At 40.7% G+C, this 19,098-nt stretch overlaps 1 long non-coding RNA gene across 1 annotated transcript in view; it reads left to right on the top strand.

Moving 5' to 3' along the window:
* Positions 1–764: 764 nt before the first annotated feature.
* Positions 765–19,098, top strand: part of LOC113933998 — a 96,878-nt gene continuing 78,544 nt past the window's right edge. The window contains exon 1 of the long non-coding RNA XR_003523558.1: positions 765–935. This is a non-coding gene — a long non-coding RNA (uncharacterized LOC113933998). The remainder of the gene's footprint in view (positions 936–19,098) is intronic.

Below are 19,098 nucleotides of genomic sequence, written 5' to 3' on the forward strand. Positions count from 1 at the left end.
CTGGAGAGGTAGCTTGAGCTCTCTGCCCAGTGAGCATGCGGTGTCAGCAGCCTACACCCAAGAAGAGGGCCCTCCCCAGCACCCAACTGACTTCATCTTGGACTTCGAGCCTCCAGCACTGTGAGAAATAAATGTTTATTGTTTAAGCCACTTAGCCTATGGTAACTTGTTGCAGAGCTCAAAGTGACTAAGACAAGGTCAAATTTGAAAACAAACCACACCAGCTCTTTGAACCAATGGAATTTAATGTAAAGAACTGTTCCCTAGGTACAGGGTTAATTAAATTGCTGAAAGGGTAAAAAGAGCTTTAGGGAATCAAAAAGGCAGCAAGTCTAGGAAGCCTGTACCAGCCCTCAGCTGAGGGGACTAAGAGGAGGGGTGCCATGGAATGGCAACTCAGACCTCTGTGGAGATGGAGATGGTGCTGCTTGACTGGTGCTGTGGCTCTGAGTTTGAAATGGGGAGCTCTGTGGTCCAGGGGCCCAGATCTTCAATGGGGTGGCCAGCTGTTGTATATCCTGTTTCTATGGGAGACGGGAGTTTGCAAGTATGGGGGAAACAGAACTGAATTTCGCTGCTGTCGTGGGAAGGTACGGCGGCTGTCAGGGTGAAAAGCATCATGGGAACCGCAAGCAGACAGGAACAGACAGGGCCGAGCTAGTCCTCGGTCCTCCCCCAGCCTCTATTCTGACGTAGAGCCGACAAAGCAGGGTGGTGGCTGGAGAATCCTGACCCCAGCATCAAAGAGCAGGGAGTAAGAAAGGATAGATTTGGAGCCGAGGGGCAACCAGGCTATAATCCCCGCGGGGCCACCGTCCATAGGTGTGGAAGCGCTGTTACACATTTCTCCCTGTTTCACCACAGCCTCAGCAACAGATTCGGTATTTTGTCCGACTTGTAGATTTTTGCCATCAGATTCTTCTTCTCAACAACAGGTAATAATCGTGCTTTAAGATGGAAGGTAATAATGGTTCCCACTGCTTTTATGCTGCTCATGTATAATGGCTTTAACAGTGCTTGTAAAACACTTAACAGCTCCACAGAAACACAGCTGACACAGAACAACTCTATGACCAGGGAGAAAATGACCGTGCAAACCAGCCTCAGCCGTCTGGTGGCAAAAGTGAACAGCGGGGTCCTACTGCACTCCTGAAAATTAAAATAGAGAATTTTCTATATTTTTATCGTTTTGAATTTTCCCGTTTATCTCACTCAGACTTAAGACTAGGATAGCTTTTGTTAGAAAATAAGGCTCTTTGTTGAAAGGTTCATATTCCTTGCTTCTTTGCAAATTACCTTCATAAAAGGGAACATCTAGAAAATACCCCCTTAGTTTTCCTTTGTTTGTTTTCATTTCGTAGGTATTTTTGACACTCGTACATATTTTTATGAAAGCCAATTAGTCATTTATGATTTTTTTTTATACCTTTACTGATAAAATAGTGTTTCTCGACTTTAGCTAGGCATCCCAATTATTTAAAGATATTAAGGATCAAAATATGCTCCCCACTGGGGAAAATCACTCAAAGATACATCCTCTTATATTCTAGACACATTCTCCAGTTAGTTTTAAAATCTTTGATATAAATTTGTAAAGGTTAAGTCATCCTATAAATAGCAGTGCTATTAACAATCACAAAATTAATGAGAGTAATAATGAGTTCAAGCGTGTAAAATGCCAGAGTTAGCATAAACACTGTAATGCCTCCATGTATGACATTTTTGTTTTGCCATAGGGAAAAGTTCTGTGAGCTAGTTCCCTAAGTAGTGCTAATATGTTATTACTGCAAGTAAACTGCTCATTATCTAAGTTGTTTTTGCAACTTTTGGAGAAAGCAAAATGAGGTATTCTTGAAGGAGACATTTATCTCTGTGCAGTAAAAGAAAAAAGTGGTTTTAAACAGGTGAAATTAAGAAGACTTCTGTACATCACTTTCATCATTGTTATAAAAGTAAAATATGTTCACTGCAAAAAACTTTGAAAATATACTAAAATAATATTTGTACACACACACACACAGCACGTACACACACCCCTACACCCAATCCCACTCCATTAAAAACTGCCCATAATCTGGGGCACCTGGGTGGCTCAGGTCATGATCCCAGGGTCCTCGGATTGAGCCCCGCATCCGGCTCTCTGTTCCACGGGAAGCCTGCTTCTCCCTCTTCCACTCCCCCTGCTTGTGTTCCCTCTCTCGCTGTGTCTCTCTCTGTCAAATAAATAAATAAAATCTTAAAAAAAAACAACTGCCCATAATCCTATCCCCCATGGATGACTTATCACTGCTAATATGTTTAGTTTTATCAATGTCTATCTTATCTCAGTAAGTGGGGAGCTCATAGTAGCTAGTATTATATGTTGCTTTTTTTTTCTCCAAATATAACATTAGAAACTTGTCTCAGGCCATTGAAAGTTAATTGAAAACATGATTTTTGTATTGTTGCATAATATTATAACACACAGATTGCATTTTATTTAACCTTTGGCCACCTCCCATTTTTAGCTATTTAAAAATTTTCTTACTTTTCCATTATGAACAGGTGAACATTTTTATGCATAAAACTTTGACTAAATATCTAATTATTTCCTTAGCACAAATTCCTGCAAGAAGAATTTGCTGGGTCAAAGGGTCTGCACATTTTTAAAACTTTTAAAATATGTTTCCAAATTGTCCTCCAGAAAGCTTGTATTAGTTCAAATTTCCACTGGATGAGACAGAATAACCATCTTTCAGGATCCTTCACAATGCTGGATATTATCAATAATTTTTTTTGTTAATTTAATGGGAGAATTTGATGCTCATTAAAAAATTTATACTTATCGAATATTAATTTATAAATACAATTATAAGACCAAAATATTCCTGATTTAGCCTTCATTAAAATTATGGCTGAAACCAGAGGGCACACATTTCAATAGCGGGTTATCTCCAGAAAAAAAAAAAAAAATTGTTGACATGGATGGTCTGAAAGTGAAAAGCACTGAGATACTCATTATATGCTGTTAAGGAGATGAGGGTAAAAGCTGAAAATTTGACATTTTTGAAGTATAAATATTAGCCAGTATTATACTGTTTTGGTTTCTCTAGATTTATAATGTAGTTTGAAATGAGGAAGTTTAATACCTCCAGCTTTGTGGTTCTTTTTCAAGATTGCTTTGGTTATTTGGAGTTTTTTTGTGGTTCCATAGGAATTTTAGGATGGCGTTTTCTATTTTTGTAAAAAAAAATGCCATTAGAATTTTGGTAGGGATTGCATGAATCTGTAGATCACTTTCAGTAGTATGGACATTTTAACCGTATTAATTCTTCCAATACATAAATCCATTTGCTTGTATCTTCTTCAGTTTCTTTCATCAGTGTTTTACAGTTGCATTTACTAAGAGAGTAGATCTTATGTGTTCTCACCACACACACACACACACACACACACACGCAAAGGTGACGATATGAGGTGATGAATGGATTTGTTCATTAGCTTGATGGTGGTAATATTTCTCAACATATACACATATCAAAACATCACATTGTATATTTTAAATATATATGATTCTCACTTGTCAATTATACCTCATTAAAGCTGGAAAAAAATGGCTTAGCCCTTTGGGAGCAAAATATGAATATTTAGTCAGGTTGGATAAATAAAGTTCTAGCCAGATTTTTCTTGAAGAGTTTCTTTTTTTCTGTCTTCATGAATTTGGATCAGGCCAGTTCATCAGCAAGATGTTCTCCAGTGACACACTGATCTTTACTCTTGAGACTGTATTTTTTTTTAAAGATTTTATTTATTTGACAGAGAGAGACAGTGAGAGAGGGAACACAAGCAGGGGGAGTGGGAGAGGAAGAAGCAGACTTCCCGCCAAGCAGGGAGCCCAATGCGGGGCTCGATCCCAGGACCCTGGGATCATGACCTGAGCTGAAGGCAGACGCTTAATGACTGAGCCACCCAGGCGCCCCTACTCTTGAGACTGTTTATATAAACTACTTTGGAGTAGAAAACTTTATTTTTTTTATTATTTTATTTTTTAAAGATTTTATTCATTTGGAACAGAGAGATACAGAGAGAGAACATGGGGGGGGGAGACAGAGGGAGAAACAGACTCCCCACTGAGCTGGGAGCCCAATGTGGGGGCTTGATCCCCGGACCCCAGGATCATGACCTGAGCCGAAGGCAGATGCTTAACCATCTGAGCCACCCAGGAGCCCTGAAAATTTTAGTTATTTAACATAGGTTATAGACAATGTATATTTGAATTTTATAATATTTCACTAACTGATTCTGGCTTTATTGACATTGCTATAATTAAACAGACCATCTAAAATATTCTCTTAGATATGGGCTATACAGAAATATATGGTATTTATTTATTTATTTATTTTTAGAAATATAAGGTGTTTAAAGCAGAAACATTTAAAAACTAAACACAGTAAGAAAATACAGATAATAATAAGTATTGAAGAGGATGTGGAGAAATTGGTTCCCCTCATACAGTGTATTCCCTCAAACATCGCTGATGGAAATGTTAAATAGTATAGCCACTTTATTTGTTTAAAGATTTTATTTGTTTGAGAGAGAGCACAAGCAGAGGGAGCAGCAGAGGGAGAGGGAGAAGCACAGCAGGGGCTGTGCTGGATTGATGCGGGGCTCAATCCCAGGATCCTGGGATCATGACCTGAGCCGAAGGCAGATTAACCGACTGAGCCATCCAGGCGCCCCTTAGTATAGCCATTTTAAAAACAGTTTGGATGTTTTTCAAACTATTAGACATAGAGTTACTGCATAACCCGGCAATTCTAGTTCTAGGTATATACCCATGATAAATGAAAACATTTATTTATATAAAAATTTGTACATAAATATTCATAGAAGCATTATTTATAATGGCCAACAGTAGAAACAATCCAAATGTTCATTGACTGATGAGTGTATAAACAGAAAGTGGTATATCTATACCACTGCTGGAATATTCTTCAGCAACAAAAAAGAACAAAGTACTGATACATGCTACATCAGGGACAAATCTTGAAAACATTATGCTAAAAGAAGAATCCAGTCACAAAAGACCACATATTGTATGAGTCCATTCCTTGACAAAATAATAGCCAATCTAATCTACCAACATATAAAGAGAGTAGTAGGTCATGAAAAAGAGATTTATCTTAGGAAAGCAATATAACATTTGAAAATCAACCGGTGTAATATATTGTATCAACAGACTAAGAAAAACAATAATCAGCCTTAATAGATGGAGGAAATTCCACTTTTTCATTGCTGGTATATAAGAAAATAATTGACTTTCATATATTAATTTTGTATCCTGCAACCTTGTTACAATGGCTTATTAGTTCCAGGAATTTTTTCATCTTTTAGATTTTCTACATAGACAATCATGCCATCTGCAAATAGAGACAGTTTCATTTCTTCCTTTCCAATTTGTATACCTTTTATTTTCTTTTCCTGTCTTACTGAATTAGATAGAAGTTTCAACAAGATAAAGGCAGTGGCAAAAGGGGACATCCTTGCCATGTTCCTAATCTTAGAGGGAAAGCTTGGAATTTTTCATTATTAAGTATGCTACGAGCTATAAATTCTTCTGTAGATGTTCTTTATGAACATCCCTTTATTCCTAATTTGCTAAAAGTATTTATTATAAATGGGTGTTAGATTTTGTCAAATGCTCTGTCTGCATCTATTGATATGATCATGTGATGTGTTACATTAGTTGATTTTCAAATGTTGAACCAGCCAGGCATAGGTCTGATAATCCCACATGGTCATGGTGTATAATTATTTTATACATTGTTGGATTCAATTTGCTTATATTTTCTTGGGGATTTTTGCATTTATGTTCATGAGAGATATTAGTCTATAGTTTTCTTGTAATGTCTTGTCTGATTTGGTATTAGAATAATCCTGGCATTAGGAAGTATTCTTTCTGCTTCTGTCTTCTGTAAGGGATTGTAGACAGTTGCTAAAATTTTTTTTCTTAAATGTTCAGTAGAATTTATCAGTGAACCCATCTGAGCCTAGTGCTTTTGGTTTTGGAAGATTATTAATTATTGATTTAATTTTTGTAATAGCTATAGGGCTATTTGCTTTATCTCTTTGTTTTTGTGTGAGCTTTGGCAGATTGTGTCATTCAAGGAATTGGTTGATTTCATCTAGGTTATCAAATTTATGGGCATAGAGGTGTTCATAGTATTCCTTTATTATCTTTTCATTGTCCATGAGATCTATAGTGGTGTCCCCTCTTCCATTTCTGGTATTAGTAATTTGTGTCTTTTCTCTTTTTTGCTTTGTTACCCTGGCGAGAGGCTTATTTTTTTCCAAAGAGCCAACTTTGTGTTTTGTTGATTTTCTCTATTGATTTTCTGTTTTCAGTTTTATCAATTTCTGTTCTAGTTCATATTTTTGATTCTGCTTCCATTTGCTTCTTCCTTCCTTCATAATTTTCATTAAGGCCCTTATTTCTTGCTGTTTGTGAACCTCCCTGCTTTTAGGTCCCCTGAAAATTGTTTTTTTCAGGCCAGAGATTCAATTTGAGAAGGATTGAATGGTCAAGGGACTTATGGGAAAAGTGTGATCAAGCCTTTTCTTCTTCCTACAACAACTACAACTACTACTAAAATCTACCATTTATTGAGTGTCTACTAAGTATGAGATATTTTTTGAACAATTATCTTATTTAATTCTCATAATAGTCCTACAAGGTAATTAGTATTATTTTCATGTGTACGTGAGGAAAGAAGGTTATGGAGGTAAAAGTAACTTGCTTAAGGCTACACACTTTGTGTAAGTGGTAAAGTTGGGTTTTAAGCTCTGATCTGTAGGGTAATAATGCAAGAGATGTACATAGAAATAAATTCACTGCAGATATATAGTCATATAGAGATTGCAACATCACAGAGATTTTTAAAAAAGATTTTATTTATTTATTTATTTATTTATTTATCTATCTATCTATCTATCTATCTATCTATCTATCTATCTATTTGAGAGAGGGAGAGAGCATGGTAGGGGGAGGGAGAAGCAGACTCCCACTGGGCAGGGATCCTAATGAAGGACTCTGATCCCAGGACCCTGGGATCATGATGTGAGCTGAAGGCAGATGCTTAACTGACTGAGTCACTCAGGCACCCTGCAACATCACAGAGATTTTAAGAACATTTTATGCTTAAAAACATTTCAAGGGTGGTGTATTTTGTTTATGAGGAAGTGGGATTGCCTTGTCAGGTGAAGGAATGACTTACTCAAAGGTAGAGATGTGTTGGTAGGTGGGGAATGGTGAGACTGGTGTTGTCTCAATTTAGTGTTAGCCTATGATATATATTTTTATTTTTTTTGAAACATCTTTTTTTATTTAAGATTTTATTTATTTGAGAGAGAGAGAATGAGAGATAGAGAGCATGAGAGGGAAGAGGGTCAGAGGGAGAAGCAGACTCCCTGCTGAGCAGGGAGCCCGATGTGGGACTCGATCCCGGGACTCCAGGATCATGACCTGAGCCGAAGGCAGTTGCTTAACCATCTGAGCCACCCAGGCGCCCCTATGATATATATTTTTAAAACTGGCCCCTTTGGATGCCCATATGTTTTAATCCTTCAAGAGGATTAAATTGTTGCCATGTCCAGTATTTCACTCAATCCTTAAATATGACTTTTAAATAATTATCACATCCTAAATTGGTTAAATTAAGTCTATGTATAATACTTCTCCATTCCTTTCTATCTTATTTTGGAAAATTTGGCTTGACTTCCTTTAGGAGGTGAAGATTATGATCTAGGAATCCTTTCAGCCCAGTAATAATGCCATGATTTAATTTCTATAGGTTTATTAACTCCGGAAGGCAAAGAGCTTAATGCAGGGGAGATGTATTTAATTACTGACAGTGGAAACTTTGTGAGAGACTTAATGAAGGAAACAAAATCTGCATAGAGTAATAAGGGAACATTTGATTTCAAGATATTATTTGCAATATTAAATTGTGCCAATAGATGGAGAAGTTGTTCCATATAAATCAGAAGGCTTGGTTCCTCTATGATGACTAAAGAAATTCCGGTTTCTGGCAAGTTGAAAATGGATTTTCTCAATAAAAATGTGAAGCAGAAAAACTGGGTTACTCATAAATTTTAATAAGAAATAACTTTAACCGGGGACAAGAACTTCACTAATTTCAATTATATGTACATGAAACTCTTAGTACCTGCACTGTTTTGCAATTTGGCCATACCACTCTTAGATCTGTACATATGAATGTATATGTATGTGTTTATACCTGATCTTGTACAAACAGGGTTTTTAAAATGCATGTAATTTTATAGGATAAAAATGATAAGCATAACTATATTTAAAAAGTGGAGCAAGAAAGAATGGAATGAAATTAGAGTAACAGCATGCCTTGAGTTGGGCCACAAATCTGGCCTGGAGCTTCTAGCAGCCCTTGCAAGTAGGCAAACAGGATCAGCTGAATGACTCCCAAGCCAAGCCAGACTCCCAGCGTTTATAATCTAAAAACATGCCATGTGCTAAGAGAGCTATAATAATTCTTAACACTAAGGTCAGGAGTTTGTCTCTTAGGGACTCATAAATAGGATGCTGTGTAATGCAATAGATAATACCCTTAATTAAGCCAATGATACTTTTCACATGACTACTTCTTGCAGATGGGTCATATCACAGTGCTATTTAATTAAAGGAGTTTGAGGTGGAAGGGGGAGGGTGAGCACCATGTGCCCCAAAAGAATCCTTACAAAGAATACAGGATAGCTTTCTGATTGTCTAGTTGGACAGAAGGATACAATTCAGAGTCCATCAATCGTCCATAAATGTTCTCTCTCTAGCGGAAGGGTTTGATGAGGATGGAGGGCGGCGTGAAGACTACATAGCATGCTGCACACACACACCACTGAGCCCGGCGGCTGGCGAGGCCTCGCTGAAAGCCATTCACGGTCAGTCTGGACCAAGCACTACCCTCCGCCAAAGGACACAAATGACCTGCTGTGGCTGACTTGTATGGATATCCGTGTGGCCTCTTCAATGCAGTGGTGTCTTTTTCAAAAGTCCTTTGACCTGGGTTAGCTTCTGGAAGGGTTCCCTCCAGCCTCATATTTGCTTATTCATCCTGTTCCAAACTCCATGCACAAGGTCTCTCTATCGTGTTGGTGTTACGGATCTTTCTTCGCATCGTCTCTAGCTTGATCCTTCTCTTGCTCTGTTGGTACCTTCAGTCTTTGTGATTTTCCAGAGGACGCTGCTGCTCTATACCCTGAAAGCCAACCCAGACTACCACTGTCCCAGCCTTTGTAGAATACTGCTGCCCAGATCAGGTTTCCCTTCTTTCCAGGAGGGAAGGAAGAGACCACACAGCCATTAGGTTTCATGGCTTCCTTCTCCACCAACTTTCCCCAATCCGTTAGTCTGTGACACATTTATAAATTTTTCAGAGTAGCTTCTGGGGCTGGAAGCTGATTTGAGAAAGTTGCTCCAGCTCCCTATCCAGTCACCACTTGGTTTCTTCACATCCATATGCTCTGCCTTCAAACGCGACGTCACTGCATCCTCTCTGGAAGTGACCAGGGTCAGTCAGCCTACCTGCCCAGTGGACACACACAAACGTTCCCCTGCATCTGGCCTCCCTCTTCTCTCCATTGTCCTGGTTGCAAATTCTGCTAAACAGAATGTTGCAATAATTTTGCTTTCTATAGCCTGAGGTGTGCTAAAGGTGTACTTTTCCTTCTACTTCTGCACACTGATTGGAAGAATGTGCCCTGAATTCTGTTTTGTTTCCATTAACCTTTTTCTGAGAAATTACTGACCCTGAATATTGGAGCCGCAAATGGATCCTTTTTAACAAGTATCCTGTCAGGATGCAACCGCTGTGTATTATGTGGCTTTTAGTCTGCAAATGCTTCCTCTTAATGCATCAGTTCCTTAAGAAGTAGTTATTTGAGTGACCCTCCCTGTATTGGGATTTTAGGAATATTTCTATTTCTACTGTTTTAGGAAACCTCCAGTCAGAAGAATTTACAGTTCACTTATTTTTATAGCTGGTGGTAGCTATTTAAAGCCTTGTGTCTCACTCCTACCTGCTTGAGAGCATCCCAGATCAATGCTTCTTCTGAGTTCTCTGTAGACTTTGTCTTAATCCTGTGCACTCACTCTTAAGTGAGATATTTGTATCCTGACGTATTCTGTAGTTTCTGTCAATCCTTGAGAAAAATCATGCAAATTCTTTTCCTAGCTCAACGCAAAGCAGAATTGGGCCACTATCATTTCCCCTCCAGTGAGAGGGGAGAGACTGTGTGTTGAGGTGAAGCAGCAACCCGATTTTGATCTTACATTATTCAGATGGGAGCCTCCATACTGTTCACCTGCAACACTATGTCTACGAAATAGCTCCCCAAAGTTGCCATTAGAGGATGGGTCAGGATTGGGTATACTTCTAGAAAGCAAACCAGTGGGCAGTACACTCTGCATTCTTGGATCCTTCATTATTTTCAGGTGATGCTGCCAACAACTCGGGACTCTCTAGCGGCAAGCCTGTAGGAGCAGCCCCCTGGGGCTGTCTAGGCCTCTTAGAGATTTTCAGTGGTCAGTTCTTAGCAGATACATAGGGATTGGTCCTCATTATAAGCTCTACCTGTCTTTAATTCTCTTCTCTATTTTCTACTATGGTAAAAATTAAAAACAATAACAAAAAAGACCTTTTATAAGCAGCTCTTGGTTTCTATCAGTGAGTACGTTGTGAAGGTCCTTGGAATCTTGGGGGTGGATTTTCACATGTGCGAGTATGTGCGTGTGCAAATTGGGGGGCGGGCAGGGCACAGAGGAGAGACAGGGAGGAGTTGGAGACCCTGGAGTGGTAAGGGACTATAATTGAAGTGAAAAACAAGTGCTCCCTCATGCTTTGCTGCAGAGTCAGCCCAGAAAGCAAAATGAATTGCATGTAGGACTGCCCCTCCCCTTCCCCGCAAAGGGCTTGCGATGTCCTGACTCCTTAATCTGAGTTATTGGTGACAAGTGAAATCAGGCAGCCTGCTTTCTAGGTAGCAGGTTGAACTGCAGTGAAATGTCTCAGGAATTACCTCGGCTTTTTGTCAGGAAAGCTAAGCAGAACTGACTCCAGATGGTACCTGTAGGGTGCATTGTAATCTTTCTGCACACATTACTTATATTTGCATTTGTGAGGTATAACCCGTTGTGAAGCAAAATGCTGACTGAGAGGCTCTAGGAAAGACCCTTCAGCATAACAACATCACATTGGTTTTGGTTGTTTCGGAACAAATGAGCGCTGGAAATCACTGAGGAAGAGTGCAGACAAATTGAAAGTAAGGGAAACAGCTTCCCCTTGGTCGGGGGAGTGTATGTGTGGTGGCGGCTAGCAGGTTCTTCCCCGTGGCATCATTTCCCACTGTCTCTTTATTATATGGAGCAGGGAACTGTCCATTTGGATATCCTTGGCTTCTCCAGATGCCAGAAGCAGTCTTGAATGAGCATGCTAGACCAAGGAGAAGGGAAGGGGACCTTTTATACCAGAGTGAGATCTACAGAAAATGAAGCTTAGAAACCATTAGTTGGTGGGGGGGGACTGGAGTGAGCTAGGGGAGATGTGCATTGAACAAAGGGAACCGGAGAAAGGAGAATAATTCTTGTCTTAAAATAGAGGGAAAGAGAAATGGGAGAAAAAGAAATCAAAACAAGAGATAAAATCATTCAAAACAAGAGCTAAAGAGCCAGAAAGAACACTGCACAGAAAATGGTGCTGGGTGTCTCCCACAGTAGGGTTAAACTGAGTTAGGGCCAGCACTGGTGTGGGGGGTGGGAGGAAGCAGGACAGAAAAGTGTCAGGAGGCTGTCCTTGGAAGTCTGAGGGCAGAGTTGCCCACAGACCTGCTCTGCTCTGGCAGAGATGATCCTGGAACATCTGCCCAGTGACCTGTTTCCACAGGGCCTCGTCTGGCTGGTTCTGTAGGGCTCTGAGAAGGCCCAGAGGCTGTCTTCTGTCTCTTGGTGTGAGGATGGTGTACGGGGAGGAGGAGAAGGAAGGGAGGAGCAGACAAGAGACACAGCCCATCTTCTTTCTACATCTCTGTATCCTAATTAACAAAATGACAAAATGTCATAGTACCCAACTCAGAGCGTCCTTAGACCATTAGACTGAGGTGGATCTAATGCCTTGATAGCCTCCCTTAGCAAACCAAAATTTAAGCCTACACATGCCTCAGTTAGGAAATTGGAACGGTAAGGACAGCCAGGCACGAATGGCCAGCCAGGTCTCAAGTTATAGCCAATCATTAATTCCCTTGCTTTGCTTCTGCATTTTCTCTGTGCAGGTAAGTCTTGCCCTTGGCTCCTGTTGGTGGAATGCGCCTGACCACTTTCAGTTCGGTGCTGCTCAGTTTGAATCGATTCTTTGCTCACATAAACTCTTAACATTTTTAATATGGCTCAATTTGTCTTTTAACAAGAGATAATACAATGTTCCTGGCTCAGTAAATGTTAGCTATTTTTAGTACCCACACGTGTGGTCTTTAAAAAATGTACAAAAATATTAACGTAGTAATTTTTTTAAGTAAAAATACCAGTTACTAAATAGTACTCACAACCAAAAATAACACACACACAAGCACACACATGCTCACTCGTACACGCATGCATGGGAGAAGGAATTGAAATCTTAGTAGTGATTACTTTTAGAAAGTGGATGATCGCTCATTTATTTTTCTTCCCATGCTTGTCTGTGTTTCTACAGTGAACGTTAATTCCTTTTGTAGTAAAAAACACATTATTCTTTTTTTTAAAAGAAGATTTATTTATTTGACAGAGAGAGGAGCATTCAAGAGCACGAGCAGGGGGAGGGGCAGAGGGAGAGAAACTCAAGCAGACTCCATGGTGGCCGAGGTGGGGCTCGATCCCATGACCCTGAGATCATGACCTAAACTGAAATCAAGAGTTGGAGGCTTAAGTGATTGCACCACCCAGGTGCCCCCCAAAACATTCTTCTTTAAACAGCTGCAAGAATCAATCCCAAGAAGGTTCATATCAGTCCTTTTTCTTATGCGTCCTCAAATATAGATTCAAGAAGGTGTTACATCAGTCCTTGTTCTCACTCTTCCTCAAATGTGCATTCATTCATGGCCACCCCACTGGTGCCTTCCAGCTCAGAGAGAAGCATGTTTGCATTCTGAAGGTAAGAGCCGGGAGTTACTCGGTCCCTACTTTTTCTCACCTGTGCTTTAGCAAAGGCACCTGAAGTTCATAACAAAAGACCTTATTTGCTTACAGCTGTGCTGGTTAAGGCGCCAGAATTGAAGGCAGCCTGGGATCAGGTATGGTTTCGCATGATCTGCAGGAGGAAGCCTAATTTTTTGGAGGGCTGTCTCTTTGCACATGCTTTATTAATCGGTGTGCATTGCCATAAAAAATTGGCTTTTTGCTGAGGCAACCTTCTGAGGGTGGCTCAGTGGAACAGCTGCTCTGGATGGGAAAGTGCACTCCAACTGGCTGTGCATACGAACCACCTGGGGATAGCTCAGAGCACCTGAAAGCAAGCATTTGTCAGCAGAACCATGCTTTCCCTGGGCCCTGTTTTGGAAATGGAAGATGTCATGTTGTGTTTCCATTGCCTCTCTGCTAGAATCCAATGAATAGCATTGTATGATGATGTGGAATCTGGGTGATTTTTGGTGGTGATGATGGGTTTGAAGAGCAGGGAGGAGGAGGGCGGTGATGTAGGATCCACAGTCCAATCGGAAACGAAGGAGAGAAGTAGAGAAGTAGAGTTAAGAGTTAGATGTCTGTGCCTGTGAGTTGCACTCCACCTCAACTTAAGCACTGTTCCATATTTTGATCTGCTTTGGCACGTTTTGATTTTGGGCAGGAATTCAATCTTGTCCATGTTGCCAGAGGCTGTGTATGTAATAGAGGCATCACATACAGTGACAGGCTTGTAGAAAAAGCACTGTGCTCTGACACAGATCAAACGGGAGCATTTCCATTGAAAAGTGCAGCACAGGTGGTTTTTTGCATCCCCGTGGTAATTTGGTGGCTCGGGGGTCATGTTCAGCAACTGTCCAGGTGTGTATAACACTCAGCGATGCTGATGGATGTGGGACCCTGCCTCCCCCGGCAGCCTGGTTCTTAGGTGGGGAGGCACCCTTTATGGGGAAGCTCCCTGAGCAGAGGGTCCACGACTGGGGATACAGAGCCCTGAATACTGGCACCCCAGCTTATCAGACCTTGGGCGGAAACTCTGATCCTTTGTGAAGAACTGATAGTGCGTGACAACTAAGAGCGGAAGCATGGGGATCATTCAGTCTTTATTTCTCATTCTTCTTCCGGCTATTGCCCGCCCCCCCACCCAAGCCTCCCAGAGGGCGGAAGGCGGAAGGTGGAAGGCGGAAGGCGGAAGGCGGGGAGGCGGAAGAGGGAGGAGGGGCAAGTCAGGGCATGGTTGCGCCTCCTAATTTATTAGTAGTTCTATTAAAAGGTATTGTGGTGGTGGGGAAACTCATGGTACCTAGGGATAAAAAAATGTTGGATAATTTTGGGTTTCAGATTATCTAGGAGTTATTGTGAGCACCATTGAACCCCTTTCCATACATGAGGGACAGGGCCTGTAGCCTTGAATTCTGTATTTAGTGTTAAAGATTTTGCATGAATCCGTTTCATGTCAGTTAGATTGATGAGCAGTTTGGCTACTTAATGTTATTCCCGCTTTGTTTTTTGCTGAGGTTCTTTAAATGTGCTCTGTGTTGACTGATCCATGTAAAACATTCACTGCCTACCTACTGTGCACCAAGCCCTGAACAGAGATACAGGGTGCAGATTGACTTTCAGGAAATTTAATCTAATTATAGGGACAGAGAATTAAGCAATAATTAAGAGATAGTGTAGTAAATGTCTGATAAGGAAAATCCTATGTGCCTTGGGGCATGTGGCAGTGACCTGGGAGGATGGAAGAAGATATGGAGGTGCTGACTTGTAAGTTGAGACCTAATGATGAGTAGAGTTGACTGGGGAGGGACCAGTGTTCTGAGCAGAGGGACCAGTCTGAGTACCTGTCATAATTCCTTTCTCCTGTGCATGTATGGCTAGAAAGTCATAAGTGAGAAGAAACGTCTCTCAAAAAAATCAAGTTGGAAGGTAGTTATTAACAGATCTCTTATCAAGGAGAACTTCATTTATCTCCCACTTATGACCACTGCCCATTCGGTTTTGTATTTTTTTTAAAGATTTATTTATTTGAGACAGAGAAAGTGAGCGAGAGAGAGAGAGAGAGAGAGAGAGAGAGGAGCAGGGGGAGGGGCAGAGGCAGAGGGAGAAGCAGACTTCCCAGTGAGCAGGGAGCCCAACGTGGGGCTCAATCCCAGGACCCTGGTATATATGACCTGAGTTGAAGGCAGACGCTTTAGCCACCCAGGGCACCCCATAGTTTTGTATTTTGGCTATCCATGTGCATCTCCAAAGGATCTCTGCAGGCCGTGGAAGGCCTTAGTTATCCCTGTATCTCACAGTTGGGGGTTTTGCACTTGGGCTTGCTGAATGGTGAATCAAGGAATAAATGGATTCGGGGACATTGGAAATCAAGGCTACATCCAATGCCAATAGGGAGGGCATATAATCTTAATATGTGATGTTGACTCTTGAACTCTATCTGGATTGGCCAGTGGCCTAGGTGTATCTGACCCCCGTGATTCTTGGCCACTCCACTCAAACTGCTATTCTTTTTGGGCTTAGCCTGGGATGGGCACACTGACCTATTATTCCCTCAAATATCTCACTCTGCATTCAAGTTGTTATGATTGCAGACTCGTGCACACATAGCTCATTTCACAAATAACTTAATTTCCATTTATTTCAACACAATTGAGAGCGTCCTATGCCCCAGGCACTGTGGTATGCGCTGACAGTACAAGGATGAATGAGACAGGGTTTAGGGGCCTAAAGTTACTAACAAGGATTACATGTCAAGGGTGGAACTGAGCAAGAGATGGGTGGGATGGGGTGGATGTATGGGAAGTCCCAACCTCAAGGTTTTGGGCACACGACACCAAAAGGGAATATGGCCCTTGATTGAGGAGCTGCTAAAATAATTTTGACAGGAAATAGGATGTGACCTCTTGGGAGATTATAAACTTTTGCCCAACTTTCTTGCTAGTGGGTATGAAACCATATTCTTTCATGCTGAGCTCTCTTTGGGTCCTGGACAGGATGGGGCTGAGGTCATTTGGGAGACTCACACCTACCGGATTCTAGACTGATTAACTCTACGGCTTAAAAGAATCGATGTACCTCTGTGATACTGTGAAATAATAATAATAATAATATATTAGGTCTTTGTCCCCAGGTCCTGGCACAGAGCTCCTAAATCTTGTAATTTCTTGAGTGATAGAGAGGATAAGAATGTCTTATGTTATAATATTTGGTCTTAGTCCCTTCTTCCTGACACAAGATCTTCTTTTTTAAAATTTTTATTTAAATTCTAGTTAGTTAACATACAGTGCACTATTGGTTTCAGAAGGAGAATTCGGGAATTTCATCACTTACATACAGTACCCGGTACTCATCACAACAAGTGCCCCCTTTAATGCCCATCCCCCATCTAGCCCATCCCCCACCCACCTCCCTCCATCACCTGTCAGTTTGTTCTCTATCATTAAGAGTCTCTTAATGGTCAGGGCACCTGGGTGGCTCAGTTGTTAAGCATCTGCCCTTGGCTCAGGTCATGATCCCAGAGTCCTGGGATTGAGCCCCGCATCGGGCTCTCTGCTCTGCAGGAAGCCTATTTCTCCCTCTCCCGCTCCCCCCCCTGCTTGTGTTCCCTCTCTTGCTGTGTTTTTCTCTGTAAAATAAATAAATAAAATCTTAAAAAAAAAAGAGTCTCTTATGGTTTGTTTCCCTCTCTCTTTTCCCCCCTTTCATATGTTTATCTGTTTTGTTTCTTAAATTCCATATATGAGTGAAACCATATGGTATTTGTCTTTCTCTGATTGACTTATTTCACTTAGCATAATACTCTCTAGCTCTATCCATGTCATTGCAAATGGTAAGATTTCATTCTTTTTGATGGTTGAGTAGTATTCCAGTGTGTGCGTGTGTGTGTGTGTGTGTGTGTGTGTGTGTGTGTGTGTGTGTGTGTGTGTATACATATATATATATATATACCACATATTTATTAATTCGTAAGTCGATGGACATTTGGGCTCTTTATAGTTTGACTATTGTTGGTAATGCTGCTATAAATATCAGGGTGCATGTACCCCTTCGAGTCTGGATTTTTGTATCCTTTGAGTAAATACCTAGTAGTGTAGTTACTGGGTTATAGGGTGGTTCTATTTTTAACTTTTTGAGGAACTTCCATACTGTTCTCCAGAGTGGCTGCACCAGTTTGCATTCCCACCAACAGTGCAAGAGGTCCCCTTTCTCCACATCCTCACCAATATGTGTTGTTTCTTGTGTTGTTAATTTTAGCCATTCTGACAGGTGTGAGGTGGTTTGTCATTGTGGTTTTTGATTTGTATTTCCCTGATGAGCGATGTTGAACATCTTTTCATGTATCCATCTGGATGTCTTCTCTGGAAAAATGTCTATTCGTCTTCTGCCCATTTCTTAACTAGATTGTTTGCTTTTTGTGTGTTGAGTTTGATGAGTTCTTTATAGACTTTGGATACTAATCCTTTATCTGATTTGTCATTTGCAAATATTTTCTCCCATTCCGTAGGCTGCCTTTTAGTTTTGTTGATTGTTTCCTTAGCTGTGCAGAAGCTTTTTATCTTGATGAGGTCCTAATAGTTATTTTTGCTTTTATTTCTCTTGTCTCTGGAGATGTGTCTAGTAAGAAGTTGCTATGGCCCAGGTCAAGAAGTTGCTGCCTGTGTTCTCCTCTAGGATTCTGATAGTTTCCTACCTCACATTTAGTTCTTTCATCTATTTTTAATTTGTGTGTATGGTATAAGAAAGTGTTCCGGTTTCATTCTTCTGCCTGTGGCTGTCCGATTTTCCCAACACCATTTGTTGAAGAAACTGTCTTTTTTCCATGCATATTCTTTCCTGCTTTCTTGAAGTTTAGTTGACCATATAGTTGTGGGTCCATTTCTGGGTTTTCTATTCTGTTCCATTGATCTATGTGTCTGTTTTTGTGCCAGTACCATACTGTCTTGATGACTACAGCTTTGTAATAGAGCTTGAAATCTGGAATTCTGTTGCCTCCAGTCTTGTTTTTTATTTCTGAATTACTCTGGCTATTCGGGGTCTTTTGTGGTTCCATACAAATTTTAGGATAGTTTGTTCTAGCTCTGTGAAAAATGCTGGTGGTATTTTGATAGGGATTGCATTAAATATGTAGGTTGCTTTGGGTAGTATAGACATTTTAAAAATGTTTGTTCTAATCCATTTTCATTTCTTTTTTTTTTTTTAAAGATTTTATTTACTCATTTGACAGAGAGAGACACAGCGAGAGAGGGAACACAAGCAGGGGGAGTGGGAGAGGGAGAAGCAGGCTCCCCGCCGAGGAGGGAGTCCGATGTGGGGCTCGATCCCAGGACGCTGGGATCATGACCTGAGCCGAAGGCAGATGCTTAACCAACTGAGCCACCCAGGTGCCCCTCCATTTTCATTTCTTTGTGTCTTCTTCAGTTCCTTCTTAAGTACAGGTCTTTCACCTCTTTGGTTAGGTTTATTCCTAGGTATCTTACTGTTTTTGGTGCAATTGCAAATGGGATAAATTCCTTGATTTCTTTTTTTGCTGCTTCGTTATTGGTGTGTAGAAACACAACAGATCTCTGCACATTGATTTTTATATCCTGCAACTTTTCTGAATTCATGTATTAGTTCTAGCAATTTTTTCTACATAGAGTATCATGGCAGCCACAAATAGTGAAAGTTTGACTTCTTCCTTTCTGATTTGGATGCCTTTTATTTCTTTTCGTTGTCTGATTATTGAGACTAAGACTTCCAGTACTATGTTAAATAGTAATGGTGACAGTGGACATCCTTGTCTTGTTCCTGACTATAGGGGAAAAGCTCTTAGTTTTTCACTATTGAGGATGATATTAGCTGTGGGTCTTATGTATATGACCTTTATGATTTGAGGTATG

The sequence above is a fragment of the Zalophus californianus genome, chromosome 13, assembly GCF_009762305.2.
Source record: "Zalophus californianus isolate mZalCal1 chromosome 13, mZalCal1.pri.v2, whole genome shotgun sequence".
In the NCBI taxonomy this organism is placed as follows: Eukaryota; Metazoa; Chordata; class Mammalia; order Carnivora; family Otariidae; genus Zalophus; species Zalophus californianus.